The 16839-nt window shown below is 40.0% G+C and overlaps 1 protein-coding gene across 4 annotated transcripts in view; it reads left to right on the top strand.

The window, feature by feature from the left end:
• Positions 1–16839, top strand: part of gabrg3 (gamma-aminobutyric acid type A receptor subunit gamma3) — a 506296-nt gene that overhangs the window by 130363 nt on the left and 359094 nt on the right. The window lies entirely within an intron of this gene.

Here is a 16839-nt window from a genome sequence, read left to right as displayed (position 1 = left end):
TATAGAAATAAGAATGGAAAGAACGTTCAAAAATATTTTAAAATGGTTGAAAAACATATATTTTAAATGTTAAGAAACCTGATTAGAAAATTCCTGGACTGACAAGAATTTCTGGAGTTCATAACTTATTCCACTCAAAATTCACATGTACAGAAAAAAGGGGGGTTTATGTGAAAAATATATATAGTTATGCTTAGAAATGTTTTCTGTGGAGAAAAGACTGTCTGGAGAAAAACGCTTTTTATGCAGAACAATTACATGTACATTTTGTGTGAAATAAATCCTGATTTTTTAATATTAAAAAATTGTACAATTGAGAAAAGAATTGTTAAAATTACATGTTACTTTCTCCAAGAAGAAATTAGTGAGGAATTACACCCCTAGCTAAAAGCCAGGCCACACATATTACAGTGTAATGGTTGATGTGACTTCCCTCTGTGCATATCTCAGTCTGGGAGAGAAAGGATATCCAGTGGTCAAGGATAATATAATTTACACAGAGAATGCATATTTACTGGTATGACTCAAAAGAAAGAGAAGAAAATGTAGAATCATGTCAACATCAGCCAAGTCATCAATATGTATGTGAGGCTAAAATGTTTTATTGGTTGGTTACTGATGCTCGTTTTAAATTGCTCATTATATAAAAGAGAGTGGCATTTCATGTGCCTTTCAGAAAACTAATGGCACATTCTCATTTAAAAGATGAATAAAAGTCACCTCAGCTTGGATTTTAAAAATGACAAATACGAATGAGAAAGCACAAAGGACCCCATCACATGAGGAATTTTTAGCATCCTAGGGCACTGCCACTGCAGTTGAGTGACAGAGCCCCACACCGTGCATCACATGATGTAGCCTCACTTCTGGCAGGGCTCAATAGGGGTAGCAGCAGCAGCATCCTAGAATGCTGAACCGGCAACATGGTGTTCGATAGAAATGGCACAGAATTTCTAGTCATATAAGAATACTGTTTGATGAACATGTGGAATATTGATAGCACCTGGGTAATCACTGTGAATGTCATGATAAAATACCTAAAGGGATGTGGTAATGGCTGGGTCATAACTATGCGAGGTGTATTGCCAAGGGGTTACATCAGCCATTGTTCCTTACTGATGAGCTATCAGTAGGTGGCTATAAAAGGGGGATAGAAGATTCCGTCTTTCTCTCTCCTGTGTGACTCATTGCGAGTATCGCTTATTCTGTATGTGACTATCTGACAATCCGACTATTTGTATGGACAAGCCTGAAAATGGATCTGCATATCTTGATTGTACATTTGAATATATTTCAACAGAGAAGATTAAAACCTCCCGATATTTTGGATGAAAACCTTAATCCGTGAGTTTACTAAACAGTCTGTAAATAAGATCAGATGCTTGCAGTTAGACTCTGCTGATAGATGGGTTGAAGTATGTTTTTGCTGTGAAAGATACTGTATTTTTGCTTGATTCTGGGGCACTTGCTATCCAGAGTGCAGTGGTTCAGCGGGATCATGATTTGGAAACTATAAAACATTTCAAGAACCGATCCCACAACTCACAGGAGCCTCCCCAGGGCTACCACAGGGACAAGCTGCATGGTGAGGCTACTGCATGTGTGATGGGGAATCATCACTGCCGGCTAGGAGGGTGTGGGGTGCTGGGATAGCCCTGCTGCTTCGCCACAGAGGCTGGCAAGTTGGCACAGGGAACCTCCTCAATGTGATGAAGTCCAAAGAGTAATCAAGCTGCTTTTAAAAAAAGAAATAGATGATGATGATATTACTCTGGTATTTATAAAACTGAAACATCTTCAAAATGATATAATTTATTATCATGTTACCATAGCTTGTAAGTCTATGTGATAAACCTTTCCTGATCTAGGGTTTTACAGCTGTAGTAGAATACTGTTCCCAGCAACCCCAAATAGCACTGACAACTGACTGTGGAAATTGGGATTTGTGGTTTGAAACAAATCTGAAAAATGCTGGCTTGGAGAAGCATGGGCGATGTAATGTTCTGGGGAAGAATCAGAAACAGTAAATGTTCACATAAAAAATATTGTTGCAATTTTACTCTGAAAACAGAACTTTTATTTTTATAGATTCTCAAGAGAATGATTGAAAAGATAATCAGTTTGAACCAGAAGTGAGCAAATGATTTTAGTCTGTCATTCATGTCACACCACATGAATTGCACTCCTGCATCCATTTTTATTGTGCTTCAGTGACACTTGATTGACTGTATAGCCATTTCTTTGTAGGGGAAAATAAGGAAAGAAGACAGATGTAATATTTAAAAAATCTTCCATCTAATACAATCTGAAAATATAATATAACTAATATATGCTGACATTTGCTTGTTTTCTTTGCAGGGGAATATTTGCTTCCATGGTTTCATCATTTGTATTTTGCATGCCTTCACTCACCAGCCATTTGACCTTGGAAAGGTCCTTCTGTTCTTCTTTTCCAACTTCAAAATAATTGGACTAATCATCTGTAATAATTAGAAGAGCCATGAGGCCTGACTAATGATTTGAAAAATGTGTTAGACTTTGCTATAAGAATTGGACTCATCAGCAGTAAAAATTGTTCTAAATAATGATACTGTATTTTCTGAATGATTTTAAAAATAATGTAGTGTTTAGAGTGTCAACTGACAACAACAAATTGTTTAACCTATACATTAGTCTTTAAGAAATAACCCCAAATGTTCTAGTGACATTTTGTTGCCCATACAACATGATAGAAAATCTGTTCTTTAGAACATGTAAAAAAATTATGAATTATAAAGTACTGGGACAATGAAAAAAATGCAAAATTTCAATTTCTGATAGTTATCTTTAAGTGCAGTGATGCAATTATCTAAAGCAGTGGTTCTTAAACTTTGATGATTTTTGTATTTTGTATTTCAACTCCTAGTTGCTCCAGCCATCTTGGTCAATGATCAAACCAGGACAAATGGTCAACATAACATCGAGTGGAGTAGGGAAAACCAGAAAAATATACAATCCATGATTGGAGAGAAAATAACTTTTTTGGATGCAGTTCAGTTAGTTTTAGCATGGAGTGTGGCACAAATTCAGGCATCAGATAACTAAACTGTCATTCCACAAATCTATCCTCCACCGCCTATTTGCCAGAGAGGCTATCCATGGCTTGACAGTTGAGAAAACCATATGAACATACTACTTCTGTGTGAATTCTTTCCTGGTGGAAGGGGGTTGGAAACAGGATCTGCCCACTCCCCAATCTTTTGCAGAATGGACTTCATTCTCTGACTGCAAATGGTAAAGTAGGTTTGTGGGGAATCAGAGACCCTACTTGGTTATGCATATGTAACTAAGTAGGCAATGTAGTATTCCTTCCAGGAAAAGACAATGGAATTCTACAAATAGAAGCCTGGACTGGGAATGTGACCAACTTGTGGACTTATTTGATTCCCATCTGCATTCTCATCCATGCTGGCTTGAAAGCAGTGCTCCCTAAACTCTATCAGCATATTAAGTGTGGCACCAGGGGAGCTAACAGGCTGGATAGGGTGTATACCAACATTAAACAGGGCTACAAGGTCATAAAATGACCACACTTGGGGTAGTCAGATCATTTGTCATTGTTCTTGGCATAAGCATATACATTAGAGTCTCACTTATCCAACACTCACTTATCCAACATTCTGGATTATCCAAGCATTTTTGTAGTCAATGTTTTCAATATATCATGATATTTTGGTGCTAAATTCGTAAATACAGTAATTACTACATAGCATTAATATGCAATGAACTACTTTTTCTGTCAAATTTGTTGTATAACATGATGTTTTGGTGCTTAATTTGTAAAATCATAACCTATTTTTTGATGTTTAATAGGCTTTTTCTTAATCTCTCCTTATTATCCAACATATTCACTTATCCAACATTCTGCTGGCCCATTTATGTTGGATAATTAAGACTCTACTGTATTCCTCTCAGAAATCAGGCCCTGCCTAAAACAAAGACTGTGAAATCCTGGCCTAAAGATGCTTCACAACAACTTCAGGATTACTTTGAGAGGACAAATTGGGATATTTTTTAACACCCAGACTTTTTGCCCACTTTGAAGTAAGCCTACCATAGGTAGTTGAAATACACCCAGTAGTTGATTGCAGCTCCCACCTCACCATGGAGGAACATGAGGTGAGGTGTGTTTTGAGGGCTGCAAATCCTAGGAAGGCCGCTGGATAGGATGACATTTCTCGCTGGGTGCTTAAAGACTGTGCTGACCAATTGGTTGGTGTTTTTACTGTGATTTTTAACCGGTCTTTATCTCAGTCTATTATTCTACCTTGTTTGAAGGCCTCCATCATTGTTCCGGTACCAAAGAAGTTCCCTACTGGTAATTTTCAGGACTACAGACCAGTGGCACTCACTTCCATCATCATGAAGTGCCTTAAAAACTGCTCTGTAGGCATATCATTTCTTGTCTCCCACACGCATTGGACAAACATCAGTTTGCATATAGAGCCAGCAGATTGACAGAGGACACCATAGCCATTATGCTCCCCACTGCTCTGACTCACCTGGAACAATGGGGGAACTATGCGGGGATTCTTTTTGCATACTTTAGTTCCAAATTTAATACAATCTTCTCACATAGACTGGTGTCTAAGCCCATGCATTTTGGATTGTCATATTCAATCTGTTCCTGGATTATGGACTTTTTGTCTGGACATTCCCAGAGGATTAGATTATGTAATCACACCTCTTCAGCTTTCACTCTCAACACTGGGATGCCACATGGCTGTGTGTTGAGTCCTCTGTTTTACACCTTGTAAAGCAGAGGACAGATGATTGCATCCCTGTCCACCATAAAAATATAAAAACCAAATTTGCAGATGATACAACTGTGGTGGGGCTTATCTCTGAAGGGGATGAGCCTGCCTATCAGCATGAAGTGGATCGGCTGCACTCATGGTGCAGAAACAATAATCTGGTTCTTAACACCAATAAGACCAAGGAGCTCATAGTCGACTATAGAAAGAACAGACCAGAAATCCAGCCCTTGGTCATAGATGGGGATTAAGTGGAGCTGGTGGCCAGTTTTAATTTCCTGGGTATTACTGTTAAGGAGGATCTGACCTGGGGCACCCATATGGCAGCATTGGTGAAGAGGGCCCCACAGAGATCATACTATCTGATACTTCTAAGGAACCAACAACTGAATGAAAAACTGCTAGTGACTTTCTACTGCTATGCTATAGAGAATAATCCTCACCTACTGCATCTGTGCATGGTTTGGTAGCTGCGCAGTGGCACATAGGAAGGTGCTCCAAAGGGTCATCACTTCTGCATAAAGAATCATTGGTTTCTCTCTCCCCTCTTTAGAAGAACTTTATAGGTCCCATAGCCTTAAGAAAGCTCAGAGCATTCTTGGTGATCCATCTCACCCTTTGTAAAGAAGTATGAATTTTAATTTACAGATGCCATGTTTAACTGTGTTTTAAAAAGGGTTAATATTTCAGTTACTCAGCACTCAGAGGCTGGTTGCCATGGAGAAGGGGGCAGAGCCAATTGGGTTAGCTGAAGAGAGAGTAGAATTTGGAGGGAAAACCAGTCAGTCAGTCTGTGGTCAGAGAACCATAGGGAAGGTTAGAGTCGGTGCCCTTATGACGTACCGGGAGACTGATTCTGGTTAAGGGATCAGGGTGGCTCAAATGTTTGATTTTTGAGTCAATTTTAAAATAAGTTTGGTGACTTATTTTAAGGTAGTCTGTTTCCAGATAAGGAACAGATAGTCTGTGTTTGTAATTCACAGGGTGAAAGCAGTATAGAAAGAAGTGGAGGAAGAAGTGACATTTTAGGAAGTTTGAATCACCTCATTCTGTTATTGTAACTATTAAGATTGTGCCTCAATAAACGTGTTATTGTTCTTTTCCTTCAAACATCTCAGTCTCTGTCATATATACACACATTAAGAATAAACAACAAAAAGAAAGAAAAACAAAAATTTTAAAGTCTCCTCTCTAAGAAGCCAGTGGCTAAATCTTCCAATAGTGGTGGCAAGAGTTGATAATCCCCTTAACATCTGGTGGCTGCATTATAAACATTTTTACCTCTGGTGGCAGCGGATATAGTTCTATATATATAATATAATTAATAAATAAAAACAACCTCCACCTCCACATCTTCACAAATTGGTGGCAGCGGTGGGATTAAAAAGTAATCCCCCCTGCATGAGATCTCCACAAATTGGTGGCAGCGGTGGGATTCAAAAGGATTCCCCCCTGCCTGAGTTCGTTACACCCTTCATATTCTTTTTTTGAACTAGAAGATGGTACAGGGTGACAAAGGCAAGGACAAACAGACTGAGAGACAACTTTTATCCTAGAGTTGTAACTATATTGAACTCCATGGCTTTGCATTGATGTGGCATTGGGGGTTGTGTGGTGGTGGTGGGAGTGTGGAGAAATGAGTGTGTTGTTTGGTGATGTCTGCGTATAATTTCTTTGTACAATGTACAATGACAATAGTTATTCTATTCAATTCAATTATTTTTACAGGATGCAATATTTTGAGCTAAATCTGATAGTCAAAAGGGGATCGATGAAATTTACCTGTGATGACTTATCAAGTTCCCTTAATTCCTCTAGAATTCATATGCATTTTCTCCACTGACTAAAATCTGTTAAAGCATTTTCCCCAACTTTTTATTATTTATTATGAGTTCAATGAAAAATAGCATCAAAACTTAAACTGAGGTAGAAATCTCCTTAACAATGGGGGAAGGGGTACTTCCATGCTAAATTCCATATCTGAAATCAAAATGTAAGATTTTTTTAAAAAAGAATTAGGAAGAAATTTTAGAGAAGGGTGTTGTGTTGCCTTTGGAATGTGTTCCCTGAAATGGACTCAGCATTCTATCACAAAGTTTGATGTTCTCCTTTTTATGAATTTTGTGAAATGCAAAATGTGAACAACTGCTTTGAAATGATGGTTTTGCACATGAATGTCAAATCAGTCCTAAGCAGGTAGCTGCTAAGGAGAAGGCCTTCTTGGTAGTTCCTTTCCAATATTGAAAGTCTCCCCATTAGCAGGTCAAGATTGTTTTTAAAATTATATTTAACATCAACAATCTATATTACTACAAAATAATATACATTATAGGAGAGGGAAGAAAAAAGAAAAGAAAAAATTATTATTCCACCAACACATATTTAATATATAATCTTGCTAAAGTTGGTAAAAGCCATGTAATTTTATTAGTATCTATATTTATTTTTATTTTTGAAATTTGCCAGTAGCTGCTGCATTTCCCACCCTCGTCTTATACTCGAGTCAATAGGTTTTCCCAGTTTTGTGATAAAATTAGGTGCATCAGCTTATATTCAGGTCGGCTTTTACTCGAGTATATACGGTACATAAAATCTTCATTGAGCAGTTGCAAATACATGTATAACCATCATCCAATACATGGAAAATTTATGAGTGGAAAATGTAGCTTTTTTATTACTGCTATTAATATCAAACTTAGCTTGCCAAAAAAACCTTGCCAACTTATATTTGAACATTCTAGAGAAGTGGGAAAAGAAGGTAATACAGGACATCACTAAGTTTAGGAATTTTTTTGGTGCAAAGTATTTGATAGGAGGTTCAATGATGGTATTAAGGGAACCATTCAGATGCAACTTGAGTTGCAGCAGCTGGTACAGTAATGTATTTTGCATAAGCCAAGAAATATAATTTTTAATTTGCTTGTCCAGCCAACTGAGACATTGATCACCCCATTTTTATTACAATACATGTTAGAATATATCTGCAGTCAATCTTACAGCATACTTGTCTTCTCCCTGTTTAGAAATCCAACTGCATGTTTTAACTCTCTCATTAACTGGAAACTGTTACTGGGAGATAAGAAACAAATTTAGACAGCATGGGGCTCAGTCTCCCATTTTCTGTACTGACAGAAATGCCAAAATACATGGGGAAATCCAGGCATCTGTAAGCAGCACAATTCTTTATCTCTGTGTAGCTGTCGTCTTCAGTACCTTTGTTTCTGCATGGCTACAATGATGTTAAGCACTTTTGAGGCTACATCTGCAACAACATCTCATATCTCAAAAGGAGAGATGTAGTAAGGTAATGGAGCCAAGACTCATGGGGTCAGACTTCTGCAAGTTTTTGATCAGCAGGATCAAAAATATCTCCTGCCATCTTCCCACCAATAGGCTTTTCCAGTTTCCTCCCAGAGTGATGGCAATACTGAAGCTGTTATCCAGGGAATAAATCTATTTTCTTAGGAACAATACATTGTTGTGAACAAAGCACAGTCTTTGAGGAGAGGGAATGGCTTGATCTTGAATAGCTAATTATAGCCCATGGGCTTCTCAAAGCATCTGTTCCTGGTGGTGATGCAAAATTTTAGAACTTGCTTTATTGTTATGGATCATCAAAACAGCTTTTACTTCAGAATCTTTGGAAGGAGTATAGAATTGTCATGATGAGCACTTCATTTCAGACTTGAATGCTATGTCACTTTTCAGTATCCTGTCCTATTGCAATTTTATTAAACACATTACTTAACATGAGGAAAGGGTAAGAGGTATTGTTTGGGATGGATGTTTTGAGCTACCACAGCTAAGATGTTTGTTTTTGGAAGTCCCCTTAGCATGATAAGTCACTTATAGAATACTGTGTCCAGTTCTGGGCACCACAATTCAAGAAAGTTATTGACAAACTGGAATGTGTCCAGATGAGGGTAACTAAAATGATCAAAGGTCTGGAGAACAAGTCCTATGAGTAGCAGCTTAAAGAACTGGGTGTGTTTAGCCTGCAGAAGAGAAGGCTGAGAGGAGATATAATCACCATGTTTAAATAGGCTGTCATAAGGAAGAGGACACAGACTTGTTTTCTGCTTCCCTGGAGACTAGGATTTGGATGAATGGATTCAAATTACAGGAAAGGAGATTCCACTTGAACATTAGGAAGAACCTCCTGACCGTGAGAGCTGTTCAACAGTGGAACTCACTGCCTTAGATTATGGTGGAGGGTCCTTATTTGGAAGCTTTTAAACAGAGGCTGGATGACCCATCTGTCAGAGTGCTTTGATTGTGCTTTTCCTGCATGGCAGAGGGTGGAACTAGATGTGGTCTCTTCCAACTCTATTAACCTATGGTTCTATGTACCTATAGTTGTAAGCATGAGGTTTGGCAACATGTGACACTAAAATGTTGTTGGACTATGAGAGTTGTAGTGTATGTATAGCATGGCGGGTAATACGTTGTCTGCATAGGCCTGCTCTAATGTCCATAGCTGCTTCCATGTTCACTTTTGGATTAGAAATCATTATCAGATATTTTAATTCTGTCTAAATGACTGTCAGCTGACTCTTACCAGGATGGTCCATCCGTGCTTTAGGAAAGAGGGAAGGATCCTCAGGGCACCCCCACACTAGCATAAAGAATGGAAGGAAAATGGAGCCAAAGTGAAGAATTAAAGAAGAAATGTCGCTCAAGATTAGGAGGAAAAGAGAGTGAAGATAGGAATGGCAGTTTTGACGTATGGCCAGGGCTGGCCCAAGGAAATTTTCAAGTGTAGGCAAATAGAATTTTGCCCCCCCCCCCAAACCAATCGGGCATTGAGTTATTGCTAGTTGTGAGGCCACCCTGAGTCCTCTTCGGGGTGAGAAGGGCGGGACACAAGTATGGGAAATAAATAAATAAATAAAATCAGGACAGTAAAAAAAGAAACAGGGGAATTCCAGACATGAAACAATCAGGGCCAGCTAACACCTCCCAACAAAGGATCCCCCAGGCAGGAATCAGCCAGGTTTTGAAGCTGCACGGCTATTCAATGCTAATCAAGGTGGCCACTTGCCTCCAACAGAGAAGAGTTTGTTCTCCCACCCTGGACTTTCCACAGATATATAAACCCCACTTGCCTAGTTTCCAACAGACCTCACATACAGCCCAGAAAACTCACAGGAACCCAAAGTTCTTACCCCTTTTATGTGGGATTTAAAATTGCAAAGGGTTGTGAAGAAAAAAAAGAGGATAAATAAATGTCATTTTATATGCTGAAGAATGTTGGCAAAAACCATTTGAACAATAACCCACTGTTCCTTTGAGGCCCCTTCTACACTGCTATATAAAATCCAGATTACCTGATTTGATCTGGATTATATGGCAATATAGACTCATATAAACTGCCCTGAGTCCCATAGGGAAATAGGGCAGGTTAAAAATAAAGTGTTATTTTCTTTGATAATCTCGATTATATGGCAATATAGAGGCGCCCGAGCCTGGATCTATACTGCCATACAAAATCTAGTTAATCTGCTTTCATCTGGATTATATGGCAGTGTGGACTCATATAATCCAACTCAAAGCAGATAATGTGGATTATTTTCTTTGATAATCTGGATTACATGGCATTTTAGAAGGTGTCTGAGCCTGGATCTATTCTGCCTTAATATATCCAGATTATCTGATATGGATTATATGGCAGTGTAGATCCATATAAACCAGTTCAGAACAGATAATGAGGATTACCTGCTTTGACGATCTGGATTATATGGCAATGTAGACACATATACTCCAGTTCAGAACAAATAATGAGGATTTCCTGCTTTGATAATCCAGATTATATGGCAGTGTAGACTCATATAATCCAGATCAAAACAGATAATGAGGATTACCTGCTTTAATAATCCAGATTATATGGCAGTGTAGACATTCCAGTTCAAAACAGATAATGAATATTACCTGCTTTGATAATCTGGATTATATGGAAGTGTAGAAGGGGCCTGAGATGGATGAATCGACCCTGCTAAATAATTCAGTTTGAACTACATTATAGAGTGGGTTTAACTGGTTCAAACAGGTTTACCCTGACCCTATAATGCAGTTCAAACGGAACTATTTGGCAATGTCGACCCAGCCCATGACATCTTGCAAGTGGATAGCTTTATTTCCCTGGTATTTGGGATTCAATCTCAACTTTCTGGGAAATGATGGCTGGACGTGGGTTGAAGCCTGCCCCAAACTGGTAGGAGGGAAGAGACACTGAAAAAGAAACAGCAAAGCAAAGTGAGGCAAGACCCTTTTCTCTGACTTACCTGAAAGGCTGCCTGATGTTCTGCCAAGTGTTGCTCAACCACCGCTTGCCCTTGCCGAGCTCACCATCCAGGGGAAGCGCAAGGCTCCCTCCCTCCCTCGCTCTCCCCGAGCCCAGCCAGGAAGGACTCCCGTTCTGGGCTGCCGCCTTCTCCTCTCCCTTTCGCCGCTGTTGGGTCCACGGAGGCGAAGGGGACTCCAGAGACAAGTGCAAGGACTCCCGTTCTGGGCTGCCTCCTCCTCAACAGTGCCCAGCTTCGATGTGCACCCCAAGCAGTGGCTTCAGCAGCTTCAATGTTGGACCGGGCCTGCGTATGGCTAAATATCTTGTGGGGCACAGTGGAAAAAAAGAAACTAGACTAAATGTCCTGTTGTTCTCATTCAACATGGCTTAGGAGAAAGCTGTAGATTTACCTATTGCAAAATAACAATAGAAGTGGACCCTCCCATATATAAAGTAATGCTATTGCTCCAGTATATGCTTGTTTTCTTGCAAAAGCAACTGGGATGGAGCTCAGAAGCAATTTCCATAGTATCTGTGTGATGTATGAACTAGGCTTTAGAAAAAGTCTTCTTAAAGTGGATACCAGCTTAGTACTTGGGAAAAGGTAGAATGCAGGTGAAATGAAGACTAGAATGGGAGAAATATTCTTTGGTTAACTTGTCACTTCCTCCCCGTCTATACTGCCAACTTTTAATTCAGTGTTTTGTATTTTTGTACCTGTCCAGTCAGGCACATAAAGCAGTTTAGGAAAGCTACCTGAAGACTACCGTGATTTGGTTCTTCATCCATTTCTCATACATCTCTGTCCCAACTGAGTTATCTCTGTTGAAATGCAAATAAGGTGTTGGAGTAGAACTGTTTCATCTCTCAGCTAAAAGGCTATGCTACCTAGGGAAAACAGTTGATTTATTCAATTTATTTATTAAACTGAACAAAATCTTAATGTTCCACCAAAGCATAAAATGTGCCTATATATTCACCCGGCTCTTCCCCAGTAACTGATTGCCCTTCAATTTGGTTTTTGCCTTTTTATTCTACACCACCCCATGATTGTTTTCTTTTAGTTAAAGCAACAGAATGATGTCAGAAGTTAAATCCAAATGCTGCCAGGAAATAGGTTACAAATTAATAGTACTGGTGAGGTCTCAATAGAATACACAATTGAATTATTTACAGCTGAAGAGTCTTATGCATTGAAAAGGGACAACTCTTTCCGATTGTGGCTCAGCCCTTGAGAACCGAGTTTCCTCCCTGTTTTTCCTGGCACAGTTTGTCCAGCACAGCGGAGAGTAAATAAATGGCTCTGTGGGCTGAGCAGGCAGTGAATAGGCAGGTCAAATCAAGAGATGTAATGAGAGGAGGCAGACTTGAGTCCCCCACTGCTCAAATGCCAGGCAAGGAAGATATAAGAACAATTAACCACCTGAGAGGCAATTGAATGAGCAGGAGAAAACATTGCAAGCTGCATAAAAGAAACAGGTTGGACACTGTGTCTGTAAATGGAAAGCAGCAAAATTCCTCGGAGAGACAGTGCGAGTAAACATATCCTGCTGGAAAATGTAAATGGTTTCTACTTGAACTCAGACATGGTAAAGTGCAGAAGGGATCTCTCTCATTGCCTGGTACAAGATGCCAGGAAAATATTTATGTAATAAAACCATAGCTTGCATTTCTTGTTTATGCAGTAGTAAATTTTATATTAATTGACTGTGGCCAGAATCCTGTTGTGCAGTTGTGAATGCATAATTTGGATTTATGAACTTGCAACTATTTCATATTCACAGTCTCAATATAGAGACTAGTTTAAGAGATATATTGGGGCCATGAAAGTCACTGTTTGCTGAGCAGATGCTACTTTGATTGATGGGGACCTGTTGCCCTGTCATTTGGAAAGCAGCTGACTGACACAATCTTGTCACATGGCTCCAAATCAGCATTCTAAGATGCTTAGAGCCAGCTTTGGGGATGGAGGTCCACTGCAACCATCACCTGTGGCTCTGCCCCCAACCTCCCGAACTGGGGTAAAAGCATTGCCAGACACTTTCCCTGCAACATGGGAGGCATCTCGTGTTGTGCTGGCTCCACTGAAGCCAAGCACAGGGCCTCTCCGAGAGGGCAACACCTTCCCCATATGATGGGGAAAGTGTTGCAAGACGGTGCTGCACTTGGGTGACAGATTCGCCCCGCAGATCCCTCTTTCCTCCCTGGAAGCCAGGTAAAGTGGGTCACTCTTCCTGGCCTTTCTGATAAAGTTGTCAGTTTTAGATCCTTAAATGCATTGTTGTTGGTGTTGTAGTTGTTATGTATACCCTGCTTTCCTCTCTTAAAGGAGAATCAAAGTGGCTAACAGTGTTAAAAATAGAATTTACAACTTAGAACCTACGACATATAAACACTAAAATAGAATTGAATATAGATCTATTAAATAAATGGTTAAATCACTCTTTTGACTGGCTCACTACAGACTGCACATGTAAGGGGATGTGGCTATAAGTCAACTGCTTCCCAATTGACAGAGAATTGACCTCTGTTCATTTCTGAGGGTGCTTCCTGGTAAATGGAGATTGGTAAATGGGAATTGGATGGGATTCACTATGGCCACCAGAATCACCATGCATTGTGGCAAATGCCACAATACCCCCTACAACATCCCATGGTGGGGGGGGGGGGGGGATTCACCAGGCTTCTCCATGTTGATTTATATGTAACACGAGAAGCCTCATCTCATTTTGTGTTGGAGCCCCTCTGAAAGTAGCTCTACATCGTGGGAAGGCAGACTCCAAAAGGGAAGGTGAACCAGCATATGCTGCCAAAAAGAACTCTGTTTGATGAGGTCGTATGTAGCACTGTAACCACAGTGTTTACATATATCTAAGTTCCCAACAGGATTCCAGCCTATATTCAGACTTTGGCAAGTTTGCTTGTTGACCTATAGCTCTCAGAATTCCCAGAATGATGACAAATAAGACAAAACCATCGATTTAATTGAGTTTCTCCCTCCAGCTTCACCATAGTCTTCAGAGGTTGGCAGGCAAATGGCAGCAGTAGGGATCCTCCTGTATTTGAATAAAGACTGTGTTTCATAAAAATTCCAGTGATTGATTAAAAATCATTCAAGAAACCCCCTTGAATATGCTGGAGCTAATTTGGAGTGAGGTACTCAGAATCAACCCTGTAAAGTTTACTCAACCAGCCTCCAAGTCTGCTTGGTGGTGAGAAGTTGTCTGCACTGCATCAAACCAGCCCGGTGGTGGCCCAGTGGCACCAAACCCAGTTCAGTATTGCTGGATGGCCATCCTTACCATACCTGTCATGTCTTTGGCTTAGCAACAACCATCAGGTGCAAAACTGTCAGTGATCATTGCTCACTGCATGTACTGACGCTGACTGGAGTGACACAGGAGATGAGTGGGGGGAAAGGAGGAATCCGCTAAGCTGAGGACATGACAGGACTAGTAAGTGCTATCTTTGATGGCTTGAACCCAGGGAAGCAAGTTCTAGTTCTGAATCAGAACCTGCCCAACTGTTTACACATGTCCAAAGTGCAGGTGAGCTCTGGAGCTTCAGGAAAGCTCCGAGGTATCCCTGACTTTGAGTAATGTGAGACAATGCCATGTTAAACAACCTTGCTGAGTGTTAGGATGAATTGGCCTTGTGCATCATAAGGATGCCACAAATTTCATTCATCCCCACCCCACCTCATTTGGCCTTTGTAGATGGGCATAGAGAGTGGAGCAGAAGTAGTGGCTAGGGATTGAAAAAAATTTCTCATAAAAATGGGTGCACTGCTGCTTGAGAAACCTTGTTAGCATGAATGACACTTTTGTGCTATAGGGGTCTCCAAAAGTGTTTTGGAGGGCAAAAAGACAACTGTTTCTGCCTAGAATCTTTAATTTCCCAAAGTAGTTTTAATACTAGGTAAAAATCTCAAAGAAATATTTATTTTCTCCACCATGGAAAATCTTATTTAGAAGGAGAAAATAATCAAATGCAGTGGGCCCTTGGTATCTGCAAGGATTTAGGTCCAGAACTCTTTGTGGATATCAGAATCCATGGAAGCTCAAGTTGCAATAGATGCAATGGTGTAGTAAAATTACATTCCTTATTTTTAAAAAAATGGTAAAAACAAGCTTTGCTTTTTGATCTTGTTTTATATTTTCAAGCCATGGTTGGTTGACCATGGATGTAGAATCCATGAATACAGAGGCCAACTGTATTAACATACCTACAAGTGACAAGCATCTGACAGAATGAAGCCTTGTGAGTATATCAGTGTCTCTCAGCTATCATTGCCTTAGCAGAAAAACATATAAGCCCAAATATTCTGAGTAGAGATGGAGAAGTATTTTGAGAAGGGATAGAGAAGTAAACATTCTCACCAAAATCACATATTTTGCATACACACACCTAAGATCGTTTTGTAACTTAAAGTGCTGTTATCTAACAAATGTTTTTCTGTCATTTTCTGTGCTCTAAATAAGCACTGGAATTATATTTAAATGTGTACAGCCAAATGTGTTTTGCAGTTGAAAAACATACACATGTAATGTGGCTTGTAGGTTCCATATCAGTGGGATGGTACATTCCTCTCATCAGCAAGTGAAACTGCAATAAGGAATTTCAACAGGGGCCCTGCTTCTGATTGTCATAGTCTCCCCCAGTAATGCGAAGGGACTGGAAATGTCTTCCTTCTTGGAAACCATCAGAAGCTGAACAGAACTTCTTCGCTTGATGTGGCTGCTGGCCACTAATATAGATGGGAGCAAGGGGCATTGAAAATCATAGCAATAGTGCTATGATTGTGACTACATACATGGCTCCAGTGATTGTATAACTGAACACAGAGTGGTTACAGATCCATAATGCTAACAGCAATGCAGAATGCCAGTCAAAGACACTTTACATTTCACCATTGTCTCAACACTAGCTACTTTCAGTGGGACAATGGATTCTATGAACAGAAAGATGGAGTGGCCATGGGGAGCCCTCTCAGCCCAGTAGTAGCAAATTTCTATATGGAACATTTTGAAAAACAAGCCCTAGAAACAGCACCAAAAAAGCTAACTGTTTGGTTCAGATACATAGATGACACCTTCACAATTTGGAGCCATGGAGAGGAAGAACTCAGCAAGTTCCTGGACCACTTTAACAGCATCCACCCAAACATCCAATTCACCATCGAAAAAGAAAAAGAAGGAAAACTACCATTTCTAGATGTTTTGGTCATCCGCAAACCCAATCAACAATTGGGCCACACAGTTTACAGAAAACCTACACACACAGATAGATACCTTCATAAAAACTCCAATCATCACCCAAGTCAAAAAAAAGAAGCACAATCAAAGCCCTGACAGACCGTGCACAAAGAATCTGCGAACCTCACCTCCTCCAAGGTGAACTAAACCACCTAAACTGGGCTCTACAGGCCAATGGATACTCCACCACAGATATCAGAAGAGCTGCAAGGCCAAGAACAAGTCATGAGAGTCAAGACAAAGATCCACCCAGAGGAAAGGTGTTCTTACCATACATCAAGGGAACACAGACCACACAGGCAAACTGATGAAGAAGCACAATCTACAAACTATCTACAGACCCACAAAGAAAATCCAACAAATGCTACTGTCAGCGAAAGACAAGAGGGATCCTCTCTCCTCTGCTGGAGTCTACTGGATACCATGCAGCTGTGGACAAGTCTACATAGGGACCACCAAACGCAGCGCCCAAACAAGAGTCAAAGAACATGAAAGGCACTGCAGACTA

This window comes from Anolis carolinensis, chromosome 3 (assembly GCF_035594765.1).
Source record: "Anolis carolinensis isolate JA03-04 chromosome 3, rAnoCar3.1.pri, whole genome shotgun sequence".
Lineage (NCBI taxonomy): Eukaryota > Metazoa > Chordata > Lepidosauria > Squamata > Dactyloidae > Anolis > Anolis carolinensis.
The sequence above is the reverse complement of the archived record's forward strand: the minus strand, read 5'-3'. Positions and strand labels throughout refer to the sequence as shown.